The sequence below is a fragment of the Nelumbo lutea genome, chromosome 3 (genome assembly GCF_056320005.1).
Source record: "Nelumbo lutea isolate HS-2025 chromosome 3, American lotus-T2T, whole genome shotgun sequence".
Classification (NCBI taxonomy): domain Eukaryota; kingdom Viridiplantae; phylum Streptophyta; class Magnoliopsida; order Proteales; family Nelumbonaceae; genus Nelumbo; species Nelumbo lutea.
In genome coordinates this window covers 23,711,817-23,730,617 of record NC_142686.1, presented here as the reverse complement: position 1 = coordinate 23,730,617, position 18,801 = coordinate 23,711,817, and the positions used below count along the sequence as shown (strand labels likewise).

The 18,801-nt window shown below is 37.7% G+C and overlaps 1 long non-coding RNA gene across 1 annotated transcript; it reads left to right on the top strand.

Moving 5' to 3' along the window:
- Nucleotides 1–1,406: 1,406 nt before the first annotated feature.
- LOC148863639 (uncharacterized) lies at nt 1,407–12,248 on the top strand. The gene is made up of 4 exons (XR_016109166.1): nt 1,407–1,843; nt 3,306–3,352; nt 4,720–4,842; nt 12,054–12,248. It is a non-coding gene; the product is annotated as an uncharacterized LOC148863639 (long non-coding RNA).
- The last annotated feature ends 6,553 nt before the right edge of the window (nt 12,249–18,801 follow it).

Here is an 18,801-nt window from a genome sequence, read left to right as displayed (position 1 = left end):
TAATACATGGTACGAAATCCTAATACCATGTTTCTTTGGGCTGGAACTTTCAAAAGCCATGCCCAGGCCCAGGCCCAAACAATTCTATTCAATTGGTTGTCAAAGTCAAACTAGCTCAAGGGTTATTGAGCTGGTAGACAAATGGGAATGCCAACACACATGAAGACCCTTAATGTGCAAGTGTCCATGGCAATGGCAGGTTTCAGTCTTATAGCCCCGTCATGTCACATGAGCACAAAGTAGGCCTCTTTTCTTTTTGGGTCTTTCTTAAATTAAACTATTAAAGAGATGAATCTTTCAGTGGCTAGAGCAGTTCACTTTCACTTTGAGAGCTTCATTATAACAGGTGACATGGACTGCCAAAAGTTGAGACATATTTCTAATCGAGGAGACCCCCTATCCAAATCATCAATCATTCTGATTCCATCCTCTAGATGAGAGATCTGTTTAGTCTGGTTTACTGTACAGCTAATTAGAAATTGTTTCCTTCGAAAAGGCTATGCAATTCAGACAGAACCACTAAACCAGCCCCAGATAAAAGATACCCTAAATCAAAAGTCACCATGATTCTATGACTTTTAATTTAACAAAATGATCTTCAATTCTGATTTCGGCACATAGGGACCATTTTATTTGGTGTCGTAGGTAGAATAGAACTTGAGAAAACATGGAATTTTAGCCTTCAATTTTCACGATTTAGTGGAACTTAAGATGAAGCTAGGGACGGGTTATTTATTTAATTTGCCGGAATAGAAGTAGGTACAAATTTCAGGTCCAATATGATTCTACTCCCACATTGCAAAAACAGCCTTGGATAATTTCAATCAAGAATTGAAGTTAGATCCCAAAGGACTAGATGACAAATCCACTGAATTAATGCTTTCCACAGGGTTAAACATAAACTGTCTCTGGATCAGAGCAGATATTGGGCAATAACAGAGTCGGATCACATTATCACTATTTTTTAGATTCCACATCGTCCCGGTTTTGGAGCCAAACAGTGAAACCCAGATGCCCATGTAGTTGGTGGGTCATGAACTCCCTCCCCTTCCTGAACAAATTCACAAACAAAAAACACAAAACCATAGAGTTGACAAGGTTTATTTCGTTAAAGTCCAAAGCTGGAGCCCCACAAATTGCCACTTGTAATGGGTCCTACCGGAAAGATCATAAAATCCGCCTATACAAACTACAGAAGGTTCTCATCTTCTGATACTGCTGCATTAAAAACTTAGAAGGGGTGATGAAGAGAGGTTTTAAAGCTGGAAAAGGTTTTACCCAAAGAATTGCTAGGAAAGCGGCCCCGACCAGCTGACCGACAGCCTGACAGGCTGACACCTATTCACTCAGCCTCTCATGGACCATAGTCGCAGGCTTCTTTTTCTTTCCTTGTGTTTGTTTTGGCCACCATTCTCTATAAACATGGCATTGGCATGGCATATGTCAGCCCTTCTCTCGCTCTATTCGCCTACTCCAACCAGAGAAGAGAACTACCCTTCCACGCCATTCAAGTATTCTTAAGACAAGCTTGGCTCAAATTCCATCACTCAAAGAGAAAAGAAGGAAGACCGCTTCTCGTTCTTGGTCAAGTTTCTTCTTCATCTGCTTCTGTTCTACCAGGTCCTGATGTTCGACTACGGCTTGATAGTCTGGGTCCGCAGCCCGGCTCCAGAAAGAGAAACAAGAGGAAAGGGAAAGGTATCTCAGCAGGTCAAGGAAGTTGCTGTGGGTTCGGGATGAGGGGTCAGAAGTCGAGGTCCGGTACCGGTGTCTGCAAAGGATTCGAGGGTAGCCAAATGCCCCTTTACCGCCATATCCCCAAACTCAAGAGGAATGGGCGCAGGTATCTCATTACTCGCTTGTTTATAGTTATGTTTTGAAAAGATGAATAAAATGGGTAGCTGATTAGTCATATATTGTTTCTCAACAAGATGTCCAATCATGATTTTTAGTAAATCGGCAGTGAAATTGAGGTGGAATAAATACAAGATGTCCATTTCTTTTTTAAGCAAAGCATGTACATTACTGGTCAATTTTTTACAATTAACAGGTGTTACACAATTCGATAAGGTCAATTCACCATTGATTCATGTCCAAATGAGTTTGCAAATATATATATATATATATATATATATGCTAGATGCTCCCCTCCTTGCTTAGGAAACAATGAATTCCAAATTGGTACTTACATTTCACTATTACTTTTTGGTGGGGGTGATCAATTTTGTTATTGATAAAAATAAAAGAAATTTACCATCCTTACATGTCCGGGTAAGTTTTGCCAAGGCACATATATGTTATATGTTTCCCTTCTTCTCAGAAAGCAATAAATTCTAAATTGGTATTCACATGTTTGTGTCTTTTCTTTCCTTTTGGGTAAATTATAAAGAACCCCTTGTACTATGGAATCAGTGACAAATGCCCCCCTCAGGTAGTATTCCGTCAGTTAACTTCAAAAAAGATTCTCATTTAGATTTTTAAACTTTTTTAAATCCCCAAACTACCCTTTCTTATATATTTGAACAATTTATGATTCAATTAGTTTTCTAAATATAACATTGAAGTCCCGTCAATTGCTCCAATAGATCCTTGCAGATTTCTGGCTGGATTCAGCATTCCAATAAAATGGTAGAGGTTTCTTTATGATAGATATAAACTTATGGTTTTGTTTGGTTTTAAGATGGAGAGAGGCATTCATGTCAGTGAAATGAATCAAGAATTAAAAAGAAAAAAAAACTTTTTTTTTGTATCAGTGAAATGATTCTTGTTATTTTTGGTCAATTAGGGATTAAGAGAAAGGGCAAGGAAAAGAAAATAAGGAAAGTTTATGTGCACATTTTGGTAATGCATTTCGCCATCTAACTTGACTGTCAGGGGGTATTTGTCGCAAAGTGAAAGTTTAGGGGGGGCCTTTGTCACAAATGAAAGTTCAGGGGGTATTTGTCACTGACCCCATAGCACAAGCGAGTCTTTGTAATTTACTCTTTTGTTTGGGGGGTCGTTGAGAATTCTTTTTGTATGGTTGATTTTGAGATAATGTTTCTTGGAGTTATTAGTGTTTTGGAAAGTGAATGTTATTTGTAGTAGAGTTTCTTCAATGATCAAAAACATGTTAGTGTTCTTTGAGTTTTCACAATATTGTAAGACCTGTCTTAGAATTCTATATCTTTTCTAAAGGGGATGTTATGAGAAAAAGATGCAATGTGTATGGTTTTTTTTTTTTTCTTTTGAAAACAAAAACAAAACCGTACACATTGTTGAACATCCCCTAAGTAATTAACTAAACCTCTTTGATGTCATTGCAGGACTGCCCATGCACCAATTAGAAACATGGTCAAAATATTTATATCAGGTAACTGGTTATTTTGCATAGCGATTTGTGCTATATTAATACCTGGTCAAATTAGATTCATTAAAGACTCTCTGTCTGCATTATATTCCATGATTATACCTTTTATCTGGTTCTTTGCTAGTGAGCCTTTGTAGTCCCAGGGTGGGAATATTCAACTACTGATATGATTTATCAATGTAAGAAACATCAGTGTTCATTAGGAATCAGGATATAAGATGTTCTTCACCTGAATTGTGATCTGCAATTGAGACTCCCATTTGATAAATGTTAAAGAATAGTTCATAGTGGTCAGCAGGCTGGACTGAAATACAAGTAGCAGGGGACTGCCAAGTAGTTATAAATTGGCTGAAATTTGGAGTTGACGTACCATGGGCTTTGTGGTTTCTGGTTAGACATGCACGAGCTCTAGGACTGGCCTGTATTGCACATTCAGGCGGATTCCAAGATCAGCAAATGGTATGGATGGCTCTCCTGGCTGGGACTGGAGTCTCTCAAAGAGAACCTATGTTTGGGTAAGCTTGGTGTAGGGGATCATTATAAGGGAATCAGAGTAGAATCTGAAGATGAGAGTGGTGAGATTTAATCTGTTTCTGGTTTTTGTATGATGGCATATTGTAAAGTTTGAACTTTTCTTCACGTTTAATAAAGCTACAAAGTATCATTGCTCATAAAAAGGGCCAATATGGCATTTACTAGTTAAAGCAAAACATCTGGCATATTGGATGATTGTGTGGATAAGTTTCCTAGAGATTGCACTTATGATATGTAAGACAACATCTGAACTAAAGATCTTTCTTCACATGGAATAGCATGTCCAATGCAGCTAGAACAAGATCCAGACACAGTAATACATGAGACCAAATGATCTACCACTGTCAAGTAAAAATAATATGTTTGCCTCTATCAAATGATAAACTGGAAGTTGTAACTGAGTAGCATATGACTGTTATGACGCTACTATAGACAGGATGGATGTACCTAAAGCATCCAGTAAACCAATAGAAAATGCTTGAATGTGAAATGTGTACCCATTGATATCATTGTTACTGAAGCTTCTTAAACGTAAAAGGTATCAGAACTTGACGCAGCTAAAGCAACAAATTTTCATGTCATAATTCATTTAAAATATTAAAACCAAGTCCTGCATGATTTAACCACCTGTAAGTTAAAAAAAAAAAACAATGAAAATAGATTTTTGGATATCTAGTGCTTCTTGTGTATAATGATTTGATCTGTAGTTAGGTATTATGTTGCATATAATATTTACTTCTTCCTTGATAAATATTTTATGATATCCTTTTATTCTCTTTGATGTTATGTGCTGGTTCTTTTACTAATTGCCAAAAATGAATGCTGGATTGCCAAAGTTTGTCCCTGTAAATTCAAGAGACAGAGAAGCTGCAAGATAAGGAGATGAGGTTTCACTGGAATTCTTGAAGGAGAATGACTTGATCAACTCATCAGGAAGAAAAGGAACCCATTTCTTAAAGGTACAAATGATCATCTTATTTTTATTTTACAAGACATAGGAGGTTCTGTTAAAAGGTTTACATTTTGGGTACTGATCAAGGAAAAAGCTTTGCATTTGGATGTATCATTTGTTCACCTCTATGATTCTCTTTATGAAAAAATTGTTTTCCTTATAATGTAACTTGGACACAATCACTTGGAAAGCATGGATAAAAGTGTGAGAAAGAGATATCCTGGAAAACAAGATACTTGAACATCCAAAGACTCCTAAAATTGATGTTTTTTTATTTATTTTCAAAATAATTTTTCTGTATGTTAAATATCAGAAAGACCAACTTATCAAAAAAAAATGTAAAACCATACATATACAACCAAAATGAACTATTATCTATATGACAGCAAATGGTGTAAACACTGAACTGTTATTCCTAGAGGAGGAGATGGATCCGTAAGATTCTGGTACTATCAAAACGCAAAGAAGAGTGAGCCTTAGCAGCGGAGAACAGATCTTTCCCAAACTGGGCATGCTATACAAAAGACAGTTGGAGTTGGGAACACTGAAAGAGGTAAGGCAGAGTGAATCCCAGCCAATAAACGAGTCCATCCCATATGTGCAGCCTAATCAGGACATCGGGCCAGAGAGACAAGAATCAATCTTGGAGCCTTACCTAAGGATTCACGCAGAGGAAAAGAGAAATGAAGCTTCTTTGACTGTAGAGGGTGAGGAAGTATTGGTTGTACCTAGTCTGCTTCCACAGCTAAGTCTGGAAAAGGGGAAGGGCCTAGTCCTGACTCCAAGAATTGATACCCAGCAGCTGGTCCACATGCAACCATCTATGCTAATTCCAGGTAAGCCTGTCCATTTGGTTTTAGATACCAACTTGGGTTCTCTGCTTGTAACAAATGTCTTGGAATCCCGACCAGACCAACCAACTGGTAGTAGGGAAGTGGCAATTGATAATGATGGAGTCCGATCAGAGAAGAGAGTTGGGTTGTTAGAAAGGAAACAAGAGGAGTTAGAATGGATTTGGGAGCAGATTTGTGCCCTGTTGGGGGAATATAAACAGAAGGAGGAAATGATAGAGGTGGCTCCAAAAAACCCTGAATCAGAGGCAAGAACCAATAGATTGGGGCAGGAATTAGGAAATAAAGGGCAGAATAGGAAGTCAGTGGGAAATGAGGGTAGGAAAAAGAAGAAACAGTCTGAAGTAGAGAGACTAATAATGGACATCGAAGGGGATATCGAGTTCAGTGGTAGAGGGGAAAGAAAGAAGGGCTCTAATTGAAGGAACACTTTACTGGAGGGCTAAATTTTTGAGAGGTAATGAAGATAATAAGCTGGAATGTAAGGGTTTGGGTAGTGCTAGAAAAAGGAGATCGATTAAGGAGTTACTTAGAAGAGAAAGACCTGATGTTGTGATGTTGTAGGAGACAAAATTAGCTGAACTGGATAGAAGGTGGGTTAGAGAGATCTGGAAAATAAGAGGGGTAAGATGGTGCTCAGCTCCGTCGTGGGGAGCTTCGGGGGGAATAGTAACTTTGTGGAGGGAGGACTTCGGAGAACCAGTAGAGGAGCTAATAGGAAACTTCACTATATCCCTAAAATTCAAAATGGTGGAAGATGGATTTACTTGGGTGCTAACAAATGTGTATGGTCCAAATAATCACATAGAGAGGAATGAGTTCTAGGAGGAGCTTCATGGGATTCAAGGTTTGTGGGAAGGTCCTTGGTGTTTGGGGGGTGATTTTAATGCAATAAGATTCACAAATGAGTCAAATAATCCTAGGCAGGCCATTACAACTAGTATGAGAAAGTTCATTGACTTCATAAATTCCTATGAGTTACGGGAGCTTCCTCTACTATAGGCTACCTACACTTGGTCCAACTTCCAAGAAAACCCAATTTGCTCAAAGCTTGACAGATTCCTATTTAATGAGGGTTGGGAGAGCCACTGGAGAGGTTTGGTGGCTAAGGCCCTACCTAGGATAACCTCTGATCACTATCCTATAGAAGTAGGACAAGAACCTCTTGGTAATGGACCTAGACCATTCAGGTTTGAAAATATGTGGCTGACACACCCGGACTTCTTGCCTAAGGTTAAGGAATGGTGGAATGAAGAGTTTAGAGAAGTCAAATGGGATGGGGTTAGATTCCACAAAAAATTAAAAAGGTTGAGAGGCAAAATAAAAGAATGGAATAAGGTTCAATTTGGAAGAGTGGAGGAGGTAAAATCTAGATTATTGGTTCAAATTGAGGAGTTAGATGCAAAAGAATCCCAAGGGATGATGGATGAGCAAGACAGAGAAATGAGGAGGAAACTGAAAAAGGAGTTAGAGGAGACTTTGTTGAGGGAGGAGATCTCTTGGAGACCAAAATCCAGACATAAGTGGATCAATGAAGGGGATGGGAATACCAAAATTTTTCATGATTTGGCTAATGGGAGGAGGAAAAATTTGATACTAAAGCTTGAGGTTGATGGTGTGGAGATAACCTCTCAAGAGGAGATTGCCAGTAGGATTGTGGATCACTTCAAATCCATCTTTTAAAGACCCTTAGAGAATCGGTTAATAGTAGGGGAGGAGAATTGGCCAACTTTGAACCAAACAGATAAGGGATGGCTGGAAAGAATGATTGAGGAAGAGGAAATTAAACAAGTTATTTTTTTTATAAATAGGGCTAAGGCACTGGGTCTTGACGGATTTACAATGGCATTTTATCAGGACTGTTGGGACATAGTCAAAGAAGACTTAATTGGAGTATTTAGAAAATTTGAGGATAAAAAAATTGTGAGTCCTGGAATCAATGCCACCTTTATAGCCTTAATTCTCAAAAAGAATGATGCCAGACACCCCAAAGATTTTCGGCCAATTAACCTGGTGACAAGCATCTATAAGATTCTGGCAAAAGTGCTCTCTAGGACGATCAAAGTAGTTCTCCCCTCTCTTGTTAGCCAAGCACAAGGAGCCTTTATACAGGATAGACAAATTACAGATCAAATCCTTATTGCAAACGAGAGTGGAAAAGATAAGGAGATCGGACAGGAAAGGATTTGTTTACAAACTGGACTTGGAGAAAGCCTATGACTTAGTGGATTGGAATTTCCTGCTGGAGATGTCGAGAAGATGTGGATTTGGGGATAAATGGTGTAATTGGATAAGAGGATGCTTAAACTCTTGTCGTTATTCAGTGTTGGTGAATGGGGTGGTTAAGGACTTTTTTCCAGCCAATAGAGGCTTAAGACAAGGGGATCCACTCTCCCCTTTCCTCTTTACACCTGTTGCTGATGTCTTTAGTAGGATGATCTCCAAAGCAGATGAGGAGGGTCAAATAAAGGGATGGAGAATAGGGAGCAGAGGCATTCCAGTAACTCACCTTCAATTTGTTGATGATATTGTTATTTTCTATGAGGGGATTGAGTTGAGCAAAGTGGAGACTTTAAGATTCTAATAAGTACTTTTGAGAGGGTCTCCAACTTGAAGGTAAATTTTGATAAAAGTTGTGTGGCTGGAGTAAACTTGGAGAATAGGGAGATTGAATCCATTGCACAATGCTTAAGTTGCAATATTTCCTCTTGGCCTTTGACCTACTTAGGGCTACCCTTAGGAGCCAACCCTAAAGAATAAGTGCTTGGCGGCTTGGAAAAAGAATTAAATTTCAATAGGGGGCAGGCTGACTTTAATTAAGGCTACACTTGCCAACCTTCCAACCTACTTCCTTTCTGTGTTCAGGATTCCTCCAAGGGAGGATAAGAAACTGGAGAAGAGAATGAGGGACTTTCTATGGGAACCAGGAGAGGTGAAAAAGGATTACTTGAACAGATGGGAGATAGTTAACAAACCAAAGGAAGAAGGGGGTTTAGGGATAAGGAACATAGTGCTGAAGAATGTAGCCCTTCTTGGGAAGTGGCTATGGAGATGGCCCCGAGAGAGAGAGAGAGAGAGAGAGAGATTATGGCATGAGGTAGTGGCAAGCATTCATGGTTGTGCAGGAAATGGTTGGGATTCTGGGATATCTCGCCGAGCTACCCTTACTACACCTTGGAAGCCTATACATGGTATTCTCCCTCGCTTCCTCAAATTCATAAGGTATGATGCTTGTTCTAGTAATGCTATTATGTTTTGGGAGGATATTTGGGTGGGTACTCAACCCCTCAAAGATTGTTTCCCCTCGCTCTATTCCATTTCCCTTCACAAACATGAGCCAATTGCAACTTTTCTCCCGAGCCCGTTAAACCCCTTATCTTTAAACTGGGACTTTGGATTTCGTAGAGGGTTAAGGAATGGTGAGTCAAATTGTGTTATTGAACTAATTCATTTACTAGAATCCGTTTGCTTGGACCCCACTTCTTCTGATCAAAGGGTTTGGACTCCTCTTCCAGAAGGTACTTTTACTTGCTCTTCTTTTCTAAAATCCCTCAGTTCTAACCCATTTTCCCAAGGATTCCCTGTCAAAGAAGTCTGGGCACGACCTATTCCCCCAAAAAGTGATGTATTCTGCCAGGAAGTCTTCTATGGGAAGATCAATGCTTTGGAAAACTTACAGAAAAAGAGACCCTCGCTTTGTCTTTCCCCAAATTGGTGTTCCTTGTGTAAGGTCGAGAATGAGGACTATGTCCATTTGCTGATCTCTTGTTCCTTTGCTACAGCTATATGGAGGTGGAGCCTTTGGTTATTTGGAGGTAGGTGGTCTTTGCCTTCTGATTTAAACTTGTTATTCAACCCATCTGTCTTTGTTTGGCACACTAGAAGAGGTAAGGTCATGTGGAAATGCGTCAGGGCAGCCACTCTGTGGACTCATTGGGAGGAAAGGAATGCAAGAATTTTCTTAGAGAAGGAAAGAGGGTTAGATGAAATGAAGGATTGTATCCTAACAAGAGCAATCCATTGGCTGAAAACTGTGGATATCTTTGATGACTTCTCCTTTGATGATTTGTGGAGAAATTGGCTAGTAATAGCTAACACTTCAACAAAGAATGATAGAATTCTATGAGAATGGATTCTGCCTTTGGAATGTGTCATCAAGCTGAACTTTGATGGAAGTAGCCAAGGCAACCCCGGGCCTTCAGGTATAGGGGGTATCCTGAGAAATAAGGACAACAACATAATTTTCCTATTCTCAGGACCGGTGGGAGTGTGGGATTCCACAAGGGCAGAAATCCTTGCTGCAGTACAAGGAATTCAAATCGCCAACAAGCTTGGGGTGGAGCATCTCCTAGTTGAAGGGGACTCTCAGGTGGTAACCAGGTGGCTCCGAAACTTGAATACCACCATTTGGGGCTACAAAGATCTCATCAAAAAAGTAAAGTGGTTAACCAGTAATATGAGAGTTGAGGTAAAATGGGTTAGTAGGTCTGCTAATTCTTTGGTTGATGCTTTAGCCAAACAAGGGGGTTTCTAGGGAAGATCTTTTTTGTGCTTCTATGTAAGTTGTTATTAATTTGAAAATCTGTACTTAACTAGCCCGGAGAGGTTGCAACTCGTACCTTTCCTTGAGGACTTTGTACTATTGCCTATTGTTGTTTTATAAAATCATTTCGATTATCAAAAAAAAAAAAATTCTGCTGTGGGCCTTCAATCTTCCTTTTGTATAAAAGTTTTTTCTCTTATGGTAATTGTTAATATGCTAGATTTTATTACTGATTATAAAATATGATGTATAAACAATAGTTGAAAAGAAGACCAAAGAAGAATGATGACATTTGAAGATAGTGCAATTTTTAGAAGTAAAAACAATATTTTTTTTTTTCATTTTTAGACAAGATTCCATGATAAGAAAGAAAATGGATACTGATGGAGGGTGTTATAATGCTACTATAGCATGTGGTGGACCACCTAAGCAGGTAGTTTAGAAGATGAAACTGGTTTTAATTATTCTACCATCCACCAGATTCATTACCATTGGCAGAAAAAGCATTTTGAGTCTTATTCAAATTTCTATTCAACTCTCTACAGCCCAAAAGTGACCAGTGATAAGTTGGATGTTCTAATATTTGTTAATCCCTCTCCCTCAAGGTAAATTTTGTACACCCCAGTCTCATGGTGAAAAGACCTTCCTGCACTCATAACAAGTGTTGTGTACCATTGGGCTCATCCTCTATTGATGGATTCTCCTAGAGAAGAATTGTAGTTAGCAACAAGCTCTTGTTTATAGATGGTCCATGTTTCACTTGTAGAAATTAAATTTGATATCCATTATGACGGTGGAAAAAACGCAGAAGGGATGTTCAGCCTTAAGTTTATAGCTCCTAGAGGTGTTGTGGATATGCTTACTGCTTAGATAATGGAAGAAATCATGCAGGCTTTGGGACAGAATGCACTGGAAGGCCATTGTTCATGTTGCTATATTGGAACTTGGGAGGAAGAAAGAAATCTGGTTGAGATTCTACATCCTTACCCAAGTATATTCAAGGATTTCTCATGTAGGATGGGTTTGGAGTCCTACAAATTTTAGATCTGGTGGCCAGCTTTGTGGGTGGAGGGGCTTTGGGTGATTAAGAATGAATAATAGGGATGAGGAAGCAATTAGACAGTTTGTTGTCCACCAAAGAATGAGCAGAAACTTAGAGATAAGTCAATTAAGAGGAGGAAATAGGAGTGACAGGGAAAAAAGAGAATTTTCTGGCAACAACTAGAAAACACTAAACCAAACTTTATTTCTTCAAATCAACTTTTTCTTAAATTGCTAGATAATGACTCAATTTATAGACTCAAATTTTGAACTAAGATGTCCCTTACAGTATTTGATTTTGACTAGGAACTGACCCAAATCAACTTTTAATTGCTTTAGAACTAAAAACAAATCCAGTAGTAACTTGGGATGCTCAAATAAGGACACTTAACTTACAAACTCAGCTGCAGGATTACTCAAGTTTTTTTTTTTTTTTTTTCTGTTCATGTTTATCATTGTTGTAATGCATTTGTTTAGCCAAAAGTTGGCCTAGTGGTGATGAAAGTAATGTTATTGTGTTGCACAATGTACACTTAAACGGTACATGTTTTATGGTACAAAGTATAGCAAACTCAATTAATCCTGCTTCCCATGTATCATGTTGATTAGAAGCACGATAATTCATCGAATGAGGGGAAGACAATTGGGCATATCTGTAAGGCAGCACTTTATTATGTCCTACATCATATAGGGCTTTGTGAAAATACATTACCGAACATACAATTATCTGTTTGTATTTCTACATGCCCATGCTTGTCTAGCTGATCTTCATCCTTGTTACAGATTTTAGGGGATGGAGAATTGAGTGTGCCTTCTCAAAATCAGCAAAAGAGAATCTAGAGTCTCTCTCTCTCTCTCTCTCTCTCTCTCTCTCTCTCTCTCTCTCTGCTGCCACTGACCCTGCTTCTGTTTGAGCTACATCGACACTTGACAACATCATGTCAACCTGTTTCTTGATTTTGACGAAAATGAGAAGCAGCCCGGCTTTTTTACTCATCCTCTCCTTACCATCTCACACTGTTTTCCCGGGGTCTCTCTCTCTCTCTCTCTCTCTCTCTCTCTCTGCTGCCACTGACCCTGCTTCTGTTTGAGCTACATCGACACTTGACAACATCATGTCAACCTGTTTCTTGATTTTGACGAAAATGAGAAGCAGCCCGGCTTTTTTACTCATCCTCTCCTTACCATCTCACACTGTTTTCCCGGGGATTCTTCTGAGATGGAACTCCATGACTCCATTCTGAATGGTTGTTTGATTTCAGAAATCACATGTACTTTCATTTAATTATTAATCTCTTCAACCATTTCCATAATATGCTGCATCAACTGGAACTCAAATGGATATTCCCATCTCAGTTCTGCACTTGCAAACCTACTACTATAGTATAAACTGTCAAGGTCCTCAAAGACTTTCAGGCTATGTTTTCATTGATATTTGAAAATGGAAATAAAAATATACAAATTTCTGTATTCCGCTCAAAAGATATTGCAGAATAACCCGGTAAACAATTAAGGCCAAGGAGATGAAATTCATTCAAATGAGTGATACTCATCCTTCTTATCCCTAGCGTCGTCTAATGTATTGAAAATCTGATTTCGTATTTGAGATTCAATCGGATTTCAATATGACCTGATTAGATTCGATCATTTTTAATTCTTATATAATATATAAAATATCTAAATATCTAAATATTTTATATCAGGGAAAATTTATGATGTGGAAAAGATATGGTATGGAAAAAGTTTTGACCAATCAAAACCCACCCATGAATTTTGATAAACACCTGATTAGTAATCACGTTTATGATTCCAATTGATTGGTCAGAAAATTTTCAGATATCATATCCTTTCCATATCATAGTCCAACCCTAAATATAATTTATATTTATAATATTTTAATTATATAAATAATTTATATATTTTTATATAAATAAAATATTTATTACTTACCTAAAATAATTAAACAGTTGAATTCAAATAGAATCAAATATTTGAATATTTAATTGAATTTGGATATCAAATTTTTTAAGATATTTAATTCGATTTGAATTCAATCTGTTACACCCCAAACTGGAGGGGATACTAATTCCTGTGGACATTAGATAAGAACCGTGTTGAGGGTCTACTAGAATGCTTTGAGGGAGATGTCTGTTGGGTTGTCAGGATTCATTCAGTTGTGGCTAGTGTGACATGATTTCCAAACTTGCTTGATTAGGGTTTTTTAATTTTTTGCAAAAGAAAAAGTGATTTGTCATATCTCGTGCAGTTGACCCATTTCAGTTTTGTTGAAAGTTGAAAGAGAACAAACGATGCTGAACTTTTTGTGAATGCTCTATTGCAGCCAACACCTAGTGATATTGTGATGTTGATATTTGACCAGAAGACAAGTAGACAACTACTCTTTTGTGGGAGACTGGGAGGAAGCAGTAGCAATAGGCCCAGCCGCGCCTGGGTGCTGTTCATGTTCGTGGGAAGCGAGACAGACCTTGTAAATAGGGATGGAAGTGTGAAGTGCATTGTAAATAGGGATGGATTCGAGCCAAGCCTAGCGGAATAGCATCAGGTTTAAGCTCGGCTTGAGACTATTCTACAAGGCTCAAGTTTGAATTCGAGTTTGGTACGAGCCAGAACCTTGAGTTTGAGCTCGGTTCGAGTCAAAAGTTCATAAGTTCAAGCTCGGCTCAACTTGTTTTATATTTTATTATACATGTTATAAATATCTTTTTATAAAAATAAAAATTAAATATAATTTTTTTGTTTTATATTTAAAAAATTAAGAACTATAATAATTAATAATTATAATATTTTTATTATATATATTAAATATCAAATATATATAGATATATTGTTATATATATATCTATAATTTTATTATATATAAATTTGAGCAGGCTCACGAGCTTGATTTGGGCTCGCGAGCCTCGACTCATTTAATAATTGAGCCATTGAATGAGACTCGACTGAAACCGAAACGAACTGAGTTTAAGCAGCTCGTGAAAAGCTCAGCTCATTGCTACCCCTAATTGTAATCCCAACGCCAGGGTCAGACTCTCAGACACTCCACAAAATAATTAAAGGATTATTAATAAAGGCAGAGAGAAGAGAGGTGGTTCGTTCAAATGTTCAATTGAAGACCAACTGAGAAGTGAGAACCCATGCATAATGGATAAAGCATATCAGATTGACGCACAACTGGATGAAGTGCGGTCTACGGGCTTGGGTGTCCATCTAAATTTCTTCAATGGATCGAGTTTGAAGGACCCAAGCGGGAGATTAATTGGAGATGGAGGCTCAAAAAGGCTGATTAATGGACACCCAAAAAGAGAGATCCATAATCCATTCCTCCTATGGCCTTCCTAGTCGTAACAATTGTTTGTGTGTTGACTTGGGCACGACCAATTGCGAGACTGGCATGGAAACTAAAATTCACTTTATTATGAAGTAGGAGAAGGAAAGGAAGTAGTGAGTAACTTGACAACGACGAGAGAACATCACTGGCAGAAACAAGGAAGCTGCACCGACCTATGCAAATGGGAAACCGAAGGAGTTCAGCTTCAGTCAGTACAAAACCCCACCCATTCAAACACCCATTACAGCCTTGTATTGAGAATATTTCCGTATGTATATGATTTATATCATGGGGAGATATTCCCAATGTAAGGTTGGAAGAGACTGTTCAAATGGTGTGAGCACTGCCCTGAACTGATTGAAGTCGATCTCAAACCGAAGAAGTAACCTGAGCCTCTGAGGTCAGCACTCAGCATCTTCTTCCAACGAAAAGAAGCAATCAGTTGATGGCGATAATTAATGTTTTCTATTTTTTAAATTAAACTGCAATTAACCCTATTCTCTTAAGCTTCGATTATGGCCTATCAATAGAATAGGGATTGTTGGATTTTAATCTCATAAGAGATTAAATTCAATGGGTTTGATTGGTCAATTACATAAGAAATTGCATCTACACACTTGATTGAAAAATTAGTTTTTCTCTTACAAAACCTAGTTTTGAACTTGTCCCACATTGGAAAATTATAAGCTTTATTTCCAGTATTTTAATAGGAGCTGATTTACACCCCTTATAAATAGTAGAGGAGAGTATGGGAGTTTGATATCGTCCGTGTGTGTGGCGCAATGAAGCGCACTTTGCTCGCACCCGCGTGGCTCGCAAAAGGCGGCTTTGGTTTTGGTGCGATGCTGACCATTGATCATTGTTGATGAAATCAACGATCATGATTTAATCGGGTGTGATCCAGAGGCACAATTCAAAGTTAACAGTCATTAATTGTTAACTACTTTTTAAACAGTCACAATGTTTGAAATTGTGATTGTTCAATGTGCCTTCTCTAAACCAGTATCTACTTTTTCTTCATACCTCTTCATAAACTATTTAAGGAGTATGAATCAGACTCCAAAAACACACATTTTTGAAATCCATTTTCTCTCTCTTTCTCTCTCAGTCCGGTCTGCTACAATCTCACAGAAGGTTTCCTCGGAGATTCTTCAACTTTGCTAGTTGCAAATTCTCGTCCAAGACTCTATTGTATCCTAGGAACGGATTTGCCTGTAACCTAAGAGCAAACTCAATAAAACTGAATGGGGCAAATAACATTCTAAAGACAATGTCTTCAGACACGCCTCAGAGCTTCTCCTCCAAAATTACAGTGACCTCATTTTTTCAATTGGGATTAATATTTTCATATTTTGTATTGAGTCGAGACTTGAGAGGTGGGCCGTGGACTCATGCTTAGGCTTGGCTTGTTGTTCGCCCAAGGATTTGCAGGTGCAGGGCTCTGATTCTGATTCAGCTTGAATTAGGTGAAGGAAAGGTTAGATAAAGAAATCATGGCTTTTGGTTTTTTTTTTCCCTAAATCTAATTATTATTATCTTCCAAGAAAGAGTCACTTAGAAGAACAAAAGGTGTTCTCTTTCCGTAAGCAATGTCAATTATCATTAAGTGAGCATTCTTTTTTTTTTTTTTTTGAGATGAGGAAAGTTGGTCAATGTGATTTTGGTTTTCATTGATTAAGAATTCATATTCTTTTTTTAGATTTATGTAGGGATCAAGAAAAGTTTATTTTTTTGGGTATCATTTATGTGTGTAAGTGATACCAATTTTCTATGTGGGTAAATAACTTTCCCACCTAGGGAAAAAGTTAATAACACTTGAATTGGATAAAAATGCCCCTTTTAATAATGGATTTTTATAACTAAAATGATCATTTTTTTATTTACATGAGAAATAAAAGAACATGGGTAAATGTTTTCCAAGAAAAACTTGCTTAAATAATTACATTTACCCGGAAAAATAACTTACTGAAAAATGAACGGGGCCTAATTATTTGTTTTTTTTTTCCAATGCTTTGTCTAACGTGGCATTCAATCAAGTTGATTAACATCCGTACCAAAGGACATAGCAAAACTTTACAAAGATTAGGGATTTTCCTACATGCAACAAATTTTAGGGTTGCAAGTAAATCAGATTTGAATGGGATGTACCTGTATCCAAATTTGGTCCTTTAACATTTGGATTCAAACCAAATCTTATCCGCCTGATTCAGATTAGACTTGGATTTGTAATACAAATGCATTTGCATTAGTGTAAATACATGGTAACACAAATGAAATGAGTGCAATACAACCACATAAAAGAGGGAAAAATCCGAAACAAAACAAAACCTAAATTTGCTCTCTATTCATTGGCACTTTCATACTTTAATTCTCACAGATGAATTTGCAGTAGGAGACCTTGGCACTTTCAATATAACCAGTAGGAGATCTAACCAACCATCCGGTTGGCACCTTGCAGTATGGATGAATTTGCAGTGCAAACAAACAATATTGTCGTGGTTAATTTTTGAGTTGTTTAAAAAAAAGAAACTTGTCAATGGATCAGGTTCCCGTTTGGCACGAGTTAATATTTTTTTTCATCTTTCTTCATTCAAAGGGAAACAAAAAGTAGTAAGGTAACGATTTAGTATAAAGTTGGAAAGGCCCCTGTGAGATATCTTTGTCTACCAATAAATCAAGAGCAACCCACCCTATCTTACGCCCACAAAGTTAGATTGGATATGGGGAATGGAGTTTTTTAGTTTGAACAATTATAATTCATCTTGATACAATCTGGATCAGCCCCATTGATGTAACTTATTGCAGTATGACTTTTAAATTCCATGTGTCTGTACCAACAACTACATTTCCTCAATTCAACATCCCAATTGTTAATTAGCTAAAAGAGAAAAAGGGAATTGTCTAGCGTCATTTGCGGGATATGGAATTTATAATACAAGGGTTCTTTGTCATATAGCTGGCTGACGGAAAATCCTAGCTTTCTTGGTTGGACTCTCCAATTAGCTCCACTCCAGTCTACATCAGTCAATAACCCTAGCAGCCACCGGAGACTAGGGTTTGGTTTTTCCTTTGGGTGAATTTCACTTAAAATTTCTCCATATTCAAATATTGTCATAATTATTTCTGTCCCTTTTACAGGAAAAGCTTTGGTTTTCATTTCCTCTATATGTTTTGATGTTAAAAACAAAGTTGTCATTTTAAAATGGGGAAAAAATAGTGTTTCAGTTTAAGTTTTTTATCATTTTTTATTTCAGCCTATCGATATATCATTTTGCTTCCAAAAATTTTGATACGTATAAAGGGCTGTTTTGGGGTTTAACCCGGTTCAAGGGTAGAAGGACCCTAGATTGACCCCTCTAAATTAGGTTCACAAAGAAAAAAGAAAAAAGAGCGGGGACCGATACAGCCTGGTACACCTCTACTGGCATATCAGGCTATATCGATACTTTGAACCTTATTTGCTTCTTTTCAAAAGAATCCCTCTATAAAGGTAAGTTAGGTATAAGAGTGACCTCATGAAGAAGAGAATGGATCTATAAAACTTTTCAGGCCAAAATGAATTAACTCTAATACTAATGTTTTATAATAAAATAAGACACCCTGGCTTGTTTCTAGGTGGCCGATATATTATATTAGGTCTCGTTTCACTCACGGGAATAGGGGTTTGAAATTGGAATCGGAATAGTCTATTTCATTCCAACTGTTTGGTTGGGCAGAGTTGAAATTCTATTTTCATTCCTAGTGGAATGACATGCCCTCTCTCTCTCCTGATTCTGAAGGATTTGGGTTCTGATTCTAACTGTAAACCAAATAAACCCTTAGTATTAGAAAAAATACAAAACCCTCCTTATGATATTTTATCATTAGGGCACTAGGCCTAATTGGCATCAAAATAAACATGTTACTGAAGTGATGATGTTTCTTTAAAAGATGTCAAAATCCAATTGGCTAATTGGTAAGATCTTCAACTGATTCTAGTGGAGACTTGAGATCAAATCCAACCTGTATTAAGGTTGGGGAATTATGAGTTTAAAGTGCAGATCTATTTCCTATTCTTCACACCAACCTCACAATGTGTTTCAGCCACACATCGAGAACAACTCACATTACAATACTCATGAGGTTGTTTTCAATAGATACATGTTTGGCATAAATACAGGAGGCTATACCATTCGGTTTCTT